Source organism: Prionailurus viverrinus, chromosome A1 (genome assembly GCF_022837055.1).
Source record: "Prionailurus viverrinus isolate Anna chromosome A1, UM_Priviv_1.0, whole genome shotgun sequence".
NCBI classification, from domain to species: Eukaryota; Metazoa; Chordata; class Mammalia; order Carnivora; family Felidae; genus Prionailurus; species Prionailurus viverrinus.
Genome location: NC_062561.1, coordinates 225,667,877 through 225,679,879, shown reverse-complemented (window position 1 = coordinate 225,679,879; position 12,003 = coordinate 225,667,877).

Below are 12,003 nucleotides of genomic sequence, written 5' to 3'. Positions count from 1 at the left end.
TAAGAGTGAGAGATGAATGAACTCTGACAGAAAAGATAGGACAATCAAAATCTTGGTGGCTTTGTGGTGTGGGGAAGAAAGACAAAAGAAAACTTAATTTTCCTTACTATTTTACTTACTATTTTCAAGCCCGTGGCAGGTCCTTGAAACGTGGACAGTGGCCTTCCCCTAGGAACTCAGCTGCCTCAATGTAAATATTTTGCCAAGGGTGAAAGGCAAGGTTGGCTTAAAATTATTCTGACCTCCAGCATCCTGTAAGTCTCTTTTAACATATAAAAATTCCTTTGCAAACTTGCTTTATCTCTACCCCCTAAGATATATGTTAGCATTCATCCTCAAAGCATATGGCCCACTGATACACTGAGGGACTCATTACTAAGATTTTATTACACAGTAATAAATGACCTTTTCCTAACAATAGCTAGACCCCTCAAAGTCCTGAAAACCTTGCTTTCAAATTCCTTAGAGACTTATGCTATCCCAACTCCTTCCCAATTTGAAAGTACATAATCAGTCACCTGTCACAACCCCAGTGCAGTTCTTTCTTTCCAAGGGCCCTGTCCCTGTGCTTTAATAAAACCACCTGTCTGCACCAAAGACACCTCAAGAATGCTTTCTTGACCATTCTCTCTAAACCCCACTATTTCCACATCATTTGTAAACGAAGCAGTTATAATAGTAATTTTTAAATTCCTTGAGAAAACAACACTGAAGGGGCGCCTGGGTGTCTCCGTTGGTTAAAGGTCCTGCTCTTAGTTTCCGGTCTGGTCATGATCACACCGTTTCGTGAGTTCGAACCCTGTGTCAGTCTCTGCTCTGGCACCGTGAAGCCTGCTTGAGATTCTCTCTCCTCTCTCTCTGCCCCTCCCCAGCTTGCTCTGTCCCTGTCTCAAAATAAATAAATAAAGATAAAAAAGAAAGAAAACAACAACAGAGTTTAAAGGGATGCAAAATACTAATGAAGGCATATACTTTGTTTCGTAAATATATTAAGTTCACCTTCAAACTTTTGGTAAAGGTAGCTTGAATGAAAATGCATGCAAGGCAAGGAAAGGTTGAATAAGCTGGCTGTGACACATACACAAAGATCCCACAGTTGACGTGGGAAGCACTTTCTCTATGGACCACGTGGCTAACCTGAGCGAAGAGGAAGAAAGCAGGCTGAAGGTGTGTGATGAATCACTGTGTGCCTCTGCCCTCCTCAGCAATGTTAATATACGTGCAGTCCGTTGCTATCACTAGGTGGTTCAAAATATTAACAGGCTGGAAAATAAAAACCGTTATCCAACGTGTCTTCTGCATTATATTCACATCACTCCCCTATTCATCATTTATATATGAAAGAATTTGCATAACAGAGATGCATGTTTTAACAGAACAGAATGCAAAAGCTTTCAGAATCTCAGCGTCTGATAACTTTGCGCTTTCATTGTTTCCCCCCTTAGCTGCAGGCAATGAAGGCTAGATCCGTCTTCTGCATTATCTCAAGAAACAGTTTTACCAAATGCGCGAGGGTATCCTTCTCCTATGCCTTTGATAAATATTTCTTTGCCACCAGCTGTGTGAATTGGTAAGCCGTTTTTGTAGCAAATGTCTATATTAGGAAAGATAACACAAGCAGCTATAACAAACTCCAAGCTTTCAGTGGATTCCTATGTAGAAGTTTAGTTCTTATGCTCTTAAAAGTTCAAGATGGAAGTTTGGGGGTCAATTTGAGGGTGAATAACTTCTGCTTTACAAATTCAGGAAGGGATTCATCTGAGGGCTACTGTTCCATCTCTGTGCATGACTTTCAAAATAAGTTGCCTTCAGTATTCAGCTACCAAAAAAGGGAAGACAAATTTTCCAAGACAAAAGTGAAAAGGCACAAAGGCTTTTAACCAGTTCAGCCTTGAAGTGAAAGCCATTCCTTTAGCCCACATTCCATTGGTGAAGATTAGTCACATGGCCCCATCCACAGTCTGATACAGCTGGAAGTGTAGTCTCCTACAGGACAGCCACTCCAAGACCACACTTATATAAAATTGAATGGGAAAACTTTATTTATTTCCTTAAAAAAAAATCAGGGGCACCTGGGTGGCTCAGTCATTTAAGTGACCGACTCTTGGTTTCAGCTCAGGTCATGATCTCGGGGGTTGTGGATTTGAGTCCCATATGGGGCTCTGTGCTGGCAGCTCAGAATCCCTGTTTGGGATTCTCTCTCTCTCCCTCCCTCTCTTGCACTGTCTTTCTCTCAAAATAAATAAATAAATAAACTTAAAACATAAATCAGGTAACATCCCTATAGTTGTGCTTGAGGATTTTAAAGAGTAATGGAAACCTTTCAGGACTTGTTTTCCTATTATATTCAACATAAATAAGAACTTATTTTTAACCTTAAGACAATGCAAACTGGCTGAGAATGGGGTCTTTGAAACCAGACAGCCTAAATTTGAAACCTCAATGGGCCACTTTCAATTTTCTTTCAAAAAAAAAAAAAAAAAAAAACAAAGCAAAGCAAAACAAAACATCTAAGCATGGAACTTTCTCTGGTCAAATCTAACAAACACTTAAAGATGAAATGACACCAATTCTCTAAATAAATAAATAAATAAACTAAATAAAAAAAAAAAAACAAAGCAAAGCAAAACAAAACATCTAAGCATGGAACTTTCTCTGGTCAAATCTAACAAACACTTAAAGATGAAATGACACCAATTCTCAAAATAAATAAATAAATAAACTTAAAACATAAATCAGCTAACATTCCTATAGTTGTGCTTGAGGATTTTAAAGAGTAATGGAAACCTTTCAGGACTTGTTTTCCTATTATATTCAACATAAATAAGAACTTATTTTTAACCTTAAGACAATGCAAACTGGCTGAGAATGGGGTCTTTGAAACCAGACAGCCTAAATTTGAAACCTCAATGGGCCACTTTCAATTTTCTTTCAAAAAAAAAACAAAAACAAAGCAAAGCAAAACAAAACATCTAAGCATGGAACTTTCTCTGGTCAAATCTAACAAACACTTAAAGATGAAATGACACCAATTCTACACAATCACCTCTGGGTAATCAAAGATGAGGCAGTACTGCTCTAGCCGTTTTATAGTCGCATTCTCCTAATATAAAAAGCAGAGAATGACAAAGAAATAAAACTTCAGGCTAAAAATTCTCATGAATATAGACATAATCATCCTTAAAAAATATTAGCTATTGGTACCTAGCAATATATGTAAAGGGACAATTAAGAAAGGAAAAAAAAAGAGCAAGAGGAAGAACAATGAAAGGAAGAAAAGAAAGAAAGAGAGTGAAAGAAAGAAAGAAAGAAAGAGGAAGAAAGAAAGGGAGAGAAAGAAAGAAAGAAAGAAAGAAAGAAAGAAAGAAAGAAAAGGAGAAAAAGGTAGGAATAAAGAGAGGGAGGGGGGAGGGAAAGAAAAATGGTGGTTGCCAGGGATTGGGGGTAAGAAATCATGGGGAGTTATTGTTGAATGGGTAGAGTTTGAGCTTTGCAGGTTGTAGAGTTCTGTGAACGGACGGTAATGATAGTTACACAATAGTATGAATGTGTGTACTTAGTGCCACTGAACTTTACCTTTAACAATGGTTAGAGTAGTATATTTTATGAAAATGAAAAATATATAAAAAGATAATAGCAAGTAAGGGTGATTCATCAGAGAAATGTAAGTCTGGTTCAATATTTGAATACTAGGGAATACGATTCAGATTAGTTTATTAAATTAGAAAAAATATAGATGCAGAAAATGCTACAAAATTCAACATCTACTCATGATCATACACACCAGCAACCTAGGTAAAAAAAAGGGATATTCCTCAATGTTATAGAAGACATCCTTCAAAATCTACATGTAAAAGTCTATAGGCTCCAGGATCCTGGGACAATGAAATGTCATATATAAAAATAAGAACTTTGAAGCATGCCTCATACCTGATAAAATTGAAAATGGACCACATAACTAAACATAAAATGTTAAATCATAAAAGCATATATATATAGGAGAAAATCTATATGTTCTATGAAAAAACGTGACAAACTGGACTTCTTCAAAAGTGAAAACTTTTATTCTGAGGAAGACACGATCGATGGAGTGAAATACAACATACATGACTGGGAGAAATTATGTTCTGATCACACGGCTTTATTAGCCGAATAAAGCTAATACATACAGATTGTATAAAATACCCCTAAAATTCAACCACATTCCAATTAAACGATGGATAATATATTTAAAGCAGAAAATAAAGTTGGAAGTTGAAGTTTAGAAAAGCATACCATTATATTATATATGTATATATGTGTATATTTATATATGCCACTTTTTCTTTATTTATTCATCTGTCCTGGATAGTAGCTTCTGTCCTTATTTAGGCTGCAGTGAAGACTGCCTCAATGAATATGGGAATGCAGATATCTCTTGGAGACTGTGAATTTATTTCCTTTGGGAATATACCCCAATGTGGGATTGCTGGATCTATTATATATTTAAATGTATACAATTTTTATTTGTCAATTATTTGTCAATTAACACATCTGGGGAAAAATTAGAAAAAAGAAAAGTAAGCTGCTAGGAAATCTTAAAATTATATATACGTATGTAAGAATTATATTGGTAGGACAAGGTTTTATATTAAGCAGTATTTGAAAGTGGTAATATTAGGAGAGTAGTTGAGGGGCACCTGGGTGGCTCAGTCAGTTAAGTATAGGACTTTGGCTCAGGTCTTGATCTCACCCACGTTGGGCTCTGTGCTGATAGTTCGGAGCCTGGAGTCAGCTTTGGATTCTGTATCTCCCTCTCTCTCTCTGCTCCTTCCCCGCTCACACTCTGCCTCTCTCTCTCTTTTGAAAATAAATAAACGTTAAAAAATTAAAAAAAAAAAGTGAGAGTAGTTGATGTGATGAATGGTTTGATTGATTAATTTCCTTTCATGTAGGTCTTTTGTTGTGTTTTCTGACCCCCAATTTCTTCTAGGTGCTCGTTTCTGTTTTTATTTTTTAAGTTATAATATTTGCAGCAAAGTCTGCTATGGAGCAGTAGGAAGTATGGTACATGTTGGTGGAAGCATGTGTAAGTCTGTTGGTTAACAACATCTAAATATGTATATTAACTTCTGTGGCTCTCATACACCTCACAAATTTTCCAGTCTCTACTCATCACCAACTCTAAAGCTACTTCCATATTTTTAAGCACCCTACTTCCTGCCACCAAAATCTGTATTAGTTTCCTATAGATACTTAAAAAAAAACAGATTTGGTTTAAAAACAACAGAAATTTATTATTTTGCATTTCTGGAGACTAGATCCTAAACCAAAGTGTTGCAAGGATGCACTCCTTCTGGAAACTGTAGGGGGGATTCCATTCCTCACCTGCTCCTTCCAGGTTCTAGTGGCTGCTGAGATTCCTGGGCTTGTGGCCATATCATTCAAATCTCTGCCTCTACCTTCACAAAGCTTTCTCCTCTGCGAGGGTCAGTATCTCAGAACGTGCATTTGGGAGCCATCTTGATAATTCAGGGGAGACTCCTCCTCTCAAGGTCTTTAACTTAGTCATATTTTTTCCCCACATAAAATATTTACTTTTATTCCATATCAGACAATGTTCACCAGTTTTGAGGGTTAGGATGCTAACGTATACTCAGAGTACAGTTCAACCCACTGTAATAAGTATATTCACACAATAGTAAGCGAAAGCTAATGGATACAATTAACATTTTGCAATGAATCTATAATCCCATGTATTTTTATCCATGTTTCCTCATTGTTCTGCACGTTACCTTTTAAAATTGAGTCTATAGTTATAAAATACACTGTTGTGTTGAATTTGATTAATTGAAGTGATGCCAACATTCACATTTCATTATAAGTTTGGGGAAAAAAGGATTTAATCGTTGACTTCATTATGAAATCCAGTGATTTTTTCCCTCCTCTGTGCTCTTTTAGGAACTGAAAATACTTACAGTCACTTTTTTTCTTTATTTCTTTCTTTTTTTCTTTCTTTCTTTTTTTTTTTTTTTTGTCACCATCAGCACTAATTCTTTACTACCTACCAAGGTATCGCTCCTGTCTGAATGAACTGCCTGCTTCTTCTCCATATCTGATCCTCCTCTCTGTGTAACGTTTTGTAGCTTCCCAGAGGCACAGTGCAAGCAATTTATTTTTCTCTGAAATGTTCATTCTAAAAGAAGCCAAAAACTTGTCACAAGTTGAAGGCAAAGGGCGGAAGGATGCTTTAAAAGTGTGAGGTGAGCCAGGGGGCAAGATGGCAGAGTGAAAGAGCACAGTCTTTGAAGTCAGACAGATCATTAGCTGTAGACCCTTGGGCACATGCGGAACTCTCATGAGCTGTAGTTCCCACAAGTGTACAATCAGTGTAATTATGCAGTCAATGCACACGGTTTCTATAAAGATGGTCAGATTCCACATACATGGTTAATATTGGTTATTTAACATTACTGAACTCGGGTGTATAAACAGCCTAGCACAAGGCCTCCAATGAGAGTTTTTTGTTTTGTTTTTGTTTCTGTTGTGTGTGTGTGTGTGTGTGTGTGTGTGTGTATGTTTCATTTCATTTATTTATTTCTAGTGTATTGAGATATAGTTGACATATGGCACTGTGTAAGTTTAAGGTATAAGCATAATACCTTATACATATTGTGAAATGGTGACAACAATAAGTTTAGTTAACATCCATCATTTCATAAAGATAGAAAACATTTAAAAGAAACAAAAAGGTTTTTTTTTCCTTGTGATGAGAACTCTTAGGATCTACTCTCTTAACGGTTTTCAAACATACAACAGAGCAGTATTAACTGTAGTTGTCATGGTGTGGAGTATATTCCCAATATTTATTTCTCTTATAACTGTAAGTTTGTACCTTTGATTACTTTCCTACAGGAGTAGGGAGTAGGCAAATTGGATGAGGAAAACTTTAAAAAAAAAAAAGTAGCTATTCTTTGATCAGCTATGGGATAGAATATTATCATTATGTCATGACAGGTTACAATAACAACACCCAAATCTCAGACACATGGTAAAATAAAGGTAATTTTTTTTTTATCAAGGTCACTGTGGAGTACCATGATAGCTTCTGTTCATAGAAGTCACCCTGGGACTTCAGGGACCCAGCTGGTTAGAACTTGAGACTCAATACCACGCACGGGTAATTTGAAGCATGGTGATAAGTATAGGGTGACTTGTTTTCTGGATTTTAATATCTCCACATTAAAATTACTCATATTACTCCCAATCTCATTTTAAGGGCCCTCATATCACCAGGAACATATCCAAGTTCAAAGAGCATCAGAAGGTGCAATTAAAAGTTTTTAAAAATGTTTTACTTATTTTTGAGAGAAAGAGAGACAGAGTACAAGCAGGAGAGGGCAAAGAGAGAGAGGGAGACACCGAATCTGAACCAGTCTCCAGGCTCTGAGTTGTCAGCACAGAGCCCAACACAGGGCCCGACCTCACAAACCCTGAGATCATGACCTGAGCTGAAGTCGAAGTTGGACGCTTACCAGACTGAGCCACCCGGGCACCCAGAAAGCACAATTTAATCACATAGGAGAGAGCAAGAATATTTATATAATGCTCTCAGAATTATTTCCAAGCATATGAACAAAGGACCTACATTTGGAATATGATTTTTCACTAATCAAATCTTAAGTGTAAAATGGGAAAATATTGAAGTGGAAATAATGCAGAGGATTTTACTAGGATATAACAATAGCAACTTTATGAAATGTGTGAAATTCACTGACATTTTTCCAACTTCATCTCAATCCATGGGGAGATCTGACCAGGAATAAGTACACTCACATGATGAAAATATGCCAGGTTGTAATTGTTAAAATAAAAATTTCCACGGACAATTTACTGACCTGGTAGGCACTTATCCAGTGATTCATGAATTGGACAGCATCCAATCTAACATATAGAAAGGAGCTTTAGATGAGCTGTACAAAATGAAATATTTTTATAGACCAAAATGGGCAGGAACATGGTAGTCATATTTGGGCATCTGCTGATTGATTAAAGCAGAGTTACTTTCCTTACGTGGAGCAAAGGGAAGTCTTGGGACTTGATCACATAACTTGTGCTGAGCAAGTAAGTGCAGACTGACTGTTTGACCTATGCCTTCCTCCTCTGAGAGCCAAGCATCTCTGGTTTGCTGAGATGGGCTTAGCATGAGTGACTCCACCTTGAACCTAATCCGTACATTAACACACGAGATACACAAATAGCAAACTGAGAAAAGAATATTTGTCATTGAAACTCAAAGAGGCCCATTTAGAATATTTATGGAACAAGTAATATGGGTGAGACATTGTCCTACAGTGGTCTGGAGATGGTAGTGAATAAAACAGACACAAAGCCCAGGTGCTTCTCACGTTATAGATCATCTGCTAATGTTGGTTATTTAATATCAAAAGAAAAATAAGTTTGGATTTTTGTTATACGAAAGAGGCACCACATACTAATTCCATGAGATTTTTCTTGCGAGTAAAAGGCTGAGGGGGATATCCAAAACCTCTAGTGTATAGAATGGTGTATAGAAGGTATAGAATAGGCAAACATCAACTCTACGTCCAGGCTGAGATTAAATTAGGGTCACAACCATTCCAACTATTACCAGTTAGGAGACCTTTGGTAAGTCACCTTACCAATCTTTGGCTTTGGTAACTGGCAACTGTAGCTGATGATGAGAATGAGGTCTTTCTCAAAGCCTATTGTTAATGGTCTAATGACCAATAAATGGTCTAATACACATGAAAACACTGAGAACAGTGCCTGGCATAAAATATTCTTAAATCTCCCTGTTAGGTATTTGGGAATGGCAAATGAATATGTAAAATAAGATATTTCTCATCCAGAAATAAGGCAAATGGAAGCCTTCCATCACCCTCTCTTCAACGTCACCATAAAGAACTGTTTCCATTGCACTTTGGGGTGATGGAATGGTAGGCGTTCATTGTTAATCACCAGTAAAAGTTGAAAACTTCCCAGAGATTTGCCGAACATTTCTTTGGAAGGGTGAAAATCGGTTCCTAGCCCATCAGTAGTAGTTGAATTGATGCTCTGATTTGATTTGTTCAGTAGCTTGATTTTGCAATATGTGGATTACCTTATTAGTGTATCATGTCTTCCTCACTAGAATGTAAGCTCCATGAGGCAGGAATTTTATCTATTTTCTTCTATGTACCCAGTATCTAGAATCTAGAATACAGTCTGACTATATATGGTAAAACACATATTTACATTCACGATTCGGTGAGCAAATTCATCTTTCTCAAATCTTTCTGAGACTTTTATAGAGACAACCTCCTAGTAAAGATTCCACCTTTAAAAATCTCCTTGATTTGAGAATTTCTGACAATGTATCAGACTGTTTAACTCTTAGTGATTAGAATTTCCCCTTTTTAAGTGGTGGATTGCCACGGATGCCAATTATATTTTCATGAAGAGAAGCAGTTGGATGTGCAGGCAACTTATTTTTGGTTGAATTTCTAAAAATAATTGTTTTCACCTGAGTTGAATTTGGTTTCCTTCCAAGAGCAGGGATGCATGATAAATCATATGGTTGTCTTCAAAACTGGGTCCATGAAAGGTATCATTCACACACAGTAAAAGAAAACTTTTTGGATTTACAGTTTTGCCAAATATATAAAATTGGGTAAACACCACCATAATTAAGATATAGCACATTTCCATCACCCCCAAGGTTCTTTGTGTCCCTTTTGTTCAATTTCCTCCTTTCATGCCCACCCTGTAGCCACTAACCTGAAAATGGTTCTCATAGTTTTGTCTTTGAGTCTGCCATATAAATAGAATCAGATGGTTTGTAAATGATATTTGAATTTTGATTCTCTTTTGGACTTCTGCATTCTAAGTGGATTCAGAATTCTGTAATTTGGCTGAAAAAGAAGTGGTGTGTGTGTATGTGTATGTGCGGAGACAGAGAGAGAACGTGTAAGGTGACAAAAATACTGACATATTACAAGTGGTTTTATATTGTGGTGACATTTGCTTTTTTGTCATGAGCAGTTGATCATTTGGCACATGGTTTCCTTGTATACAGCTTTTGTTATCTGGTTTAGCAATCCATGACTAAAATATTTGAGGCGTAAACATAAATATGACAAATGGAGTTTTTCAAAATGCTTTATCATCTCTCTATCTCTCTGTCTTTCTATCATCTCCCTCTCTCTTTCTCTAAGTGATCTCCTCTACTCCCTCTTACCACCCCCCATAGATCAGCAGTTCACTATAATTTTCTGTTTTAATATAAGCATTCTCCTCAGGTCACAGAAGCTTTTTTTTTTTTTCTTTTGATCAGCATTGATGCTTGTCTCTCTCTTGACCAATATTATGCCTTTCATTAAATATTTGCTTATACATCATTAGTTTTGAGAAAAAAAAATGTATCTAGATTTCAAAAGAAAGCTTTCTACTCATCAATTCCTCACAGACAAATAATTCATTTTTTTTTCTCAGACTATGGAAATAAGATAACAATATTTTCTTTGGAATCTGTGGTTTCCTGCTTAGTGAGATTGCTCAGCAAATCAAATGATACAATGAGACATAAGTCAAATTAGGAATCACTGTGCAATTGCAAAGCGTCATTTTCTCTGCCATTATTCGAACTGTCCCTTGTTCTGCTGAAAGTTTCCTGACTGGTTAAATCTTCTAATCTTCCTCTGCTCCAAATTCATCCCTTGCCTAGCTCTAAGTTTTATCTTTTTAAAACACAGTTCTAATCCTATTATTGTCCTGCTAAATTTTTCTTGATAGTCTCTCTCCACTGACCTAACTAAACCCAGATTTCTTATCCTGTCACTTAAAACCTTCTGCAAGATGGTTCTAAAAAAAAAAAAAAAAAAAAAAAAAGTTCTTTGTTTTATCTTTCCATTTCATTCCGACACATCCTTATGCTCTCATTATACTGCATTCTGTGCTATTTGTAAAATGAACCCAAACTTTGTCTTCACTTGGAAGACCCTGGCACATTTGTAATGTGAAGTATTAGTTTCCTTCAACTAAACAGGAAGGGAAGTAGACAATATCAAATTTCTAATTTTAAGATGCTTTTGAGTTAAGAAATAAGTAAATAATAGCTATATTATTGTGTTATTATTTTAGTTAGCTATTATAAATCATATTTAGATTAAAGTTGATATTATTAAGCATTTCTTGTATGCCAGGTATGTGTTTGGTAAATGATTATTATAACAAACAATAATTGCAGTATTATCAATGCCGTTACTTAAATGGATTGAATGATCATTTTAACACTAAAGTTTAAAAAATTCTGACGATGAATGCTTCAGAATTTTTGTAAAAATTGTGAAAGGAGATGGGAAGTTGGGTAAGTCATGAAAGAACGTTTGTGACAGTTAATAGTTGAAGTCTAAATCCTAAAATCTAGGTAACTCTATGTTGCTGCAGAATCTGTCACCAAGAATTCCTGTACCATGATAAGTTTAAAAAGATGAAATCTAATGAACCTATTTCTCTCTACCATGCACACTAATGTCTACCCCAAACCTGCATACATGAACATTTTGTAGATGGGAGTGGAGGATGTGTGAAGATATTCAAGCATCCACATGTGCACTGTGGATTCATGAATTCCAGAATGCACTCAAAATACTGTGCTGAGCCCTTAAACTATTGCTCCTGATGTCAAGAAACCCTTAACTGAAAACATATATCATATAATTAATGCCTCAATTTGAATGGAAACAAACCTACTTGTTATTTTGAAACTAAAGAACGTATAGACTACGAATCACCATTTGAGAGAATAACTTCAGGAGTATTTCAAGTGAATGAAGATACGCAATTTAGAAAGAACTATATCTTCTCTAATCATTTTCATACCTCTGTGCAAAATTATCAATGGTCATATGCAACTGTGTCTGTGTGTTAAAACCAAAGATTCTTTTTCTGAATAATTGTACTGATTGTGTACATAAGTTAATAAAGAGAGTCAAATGTATGCAA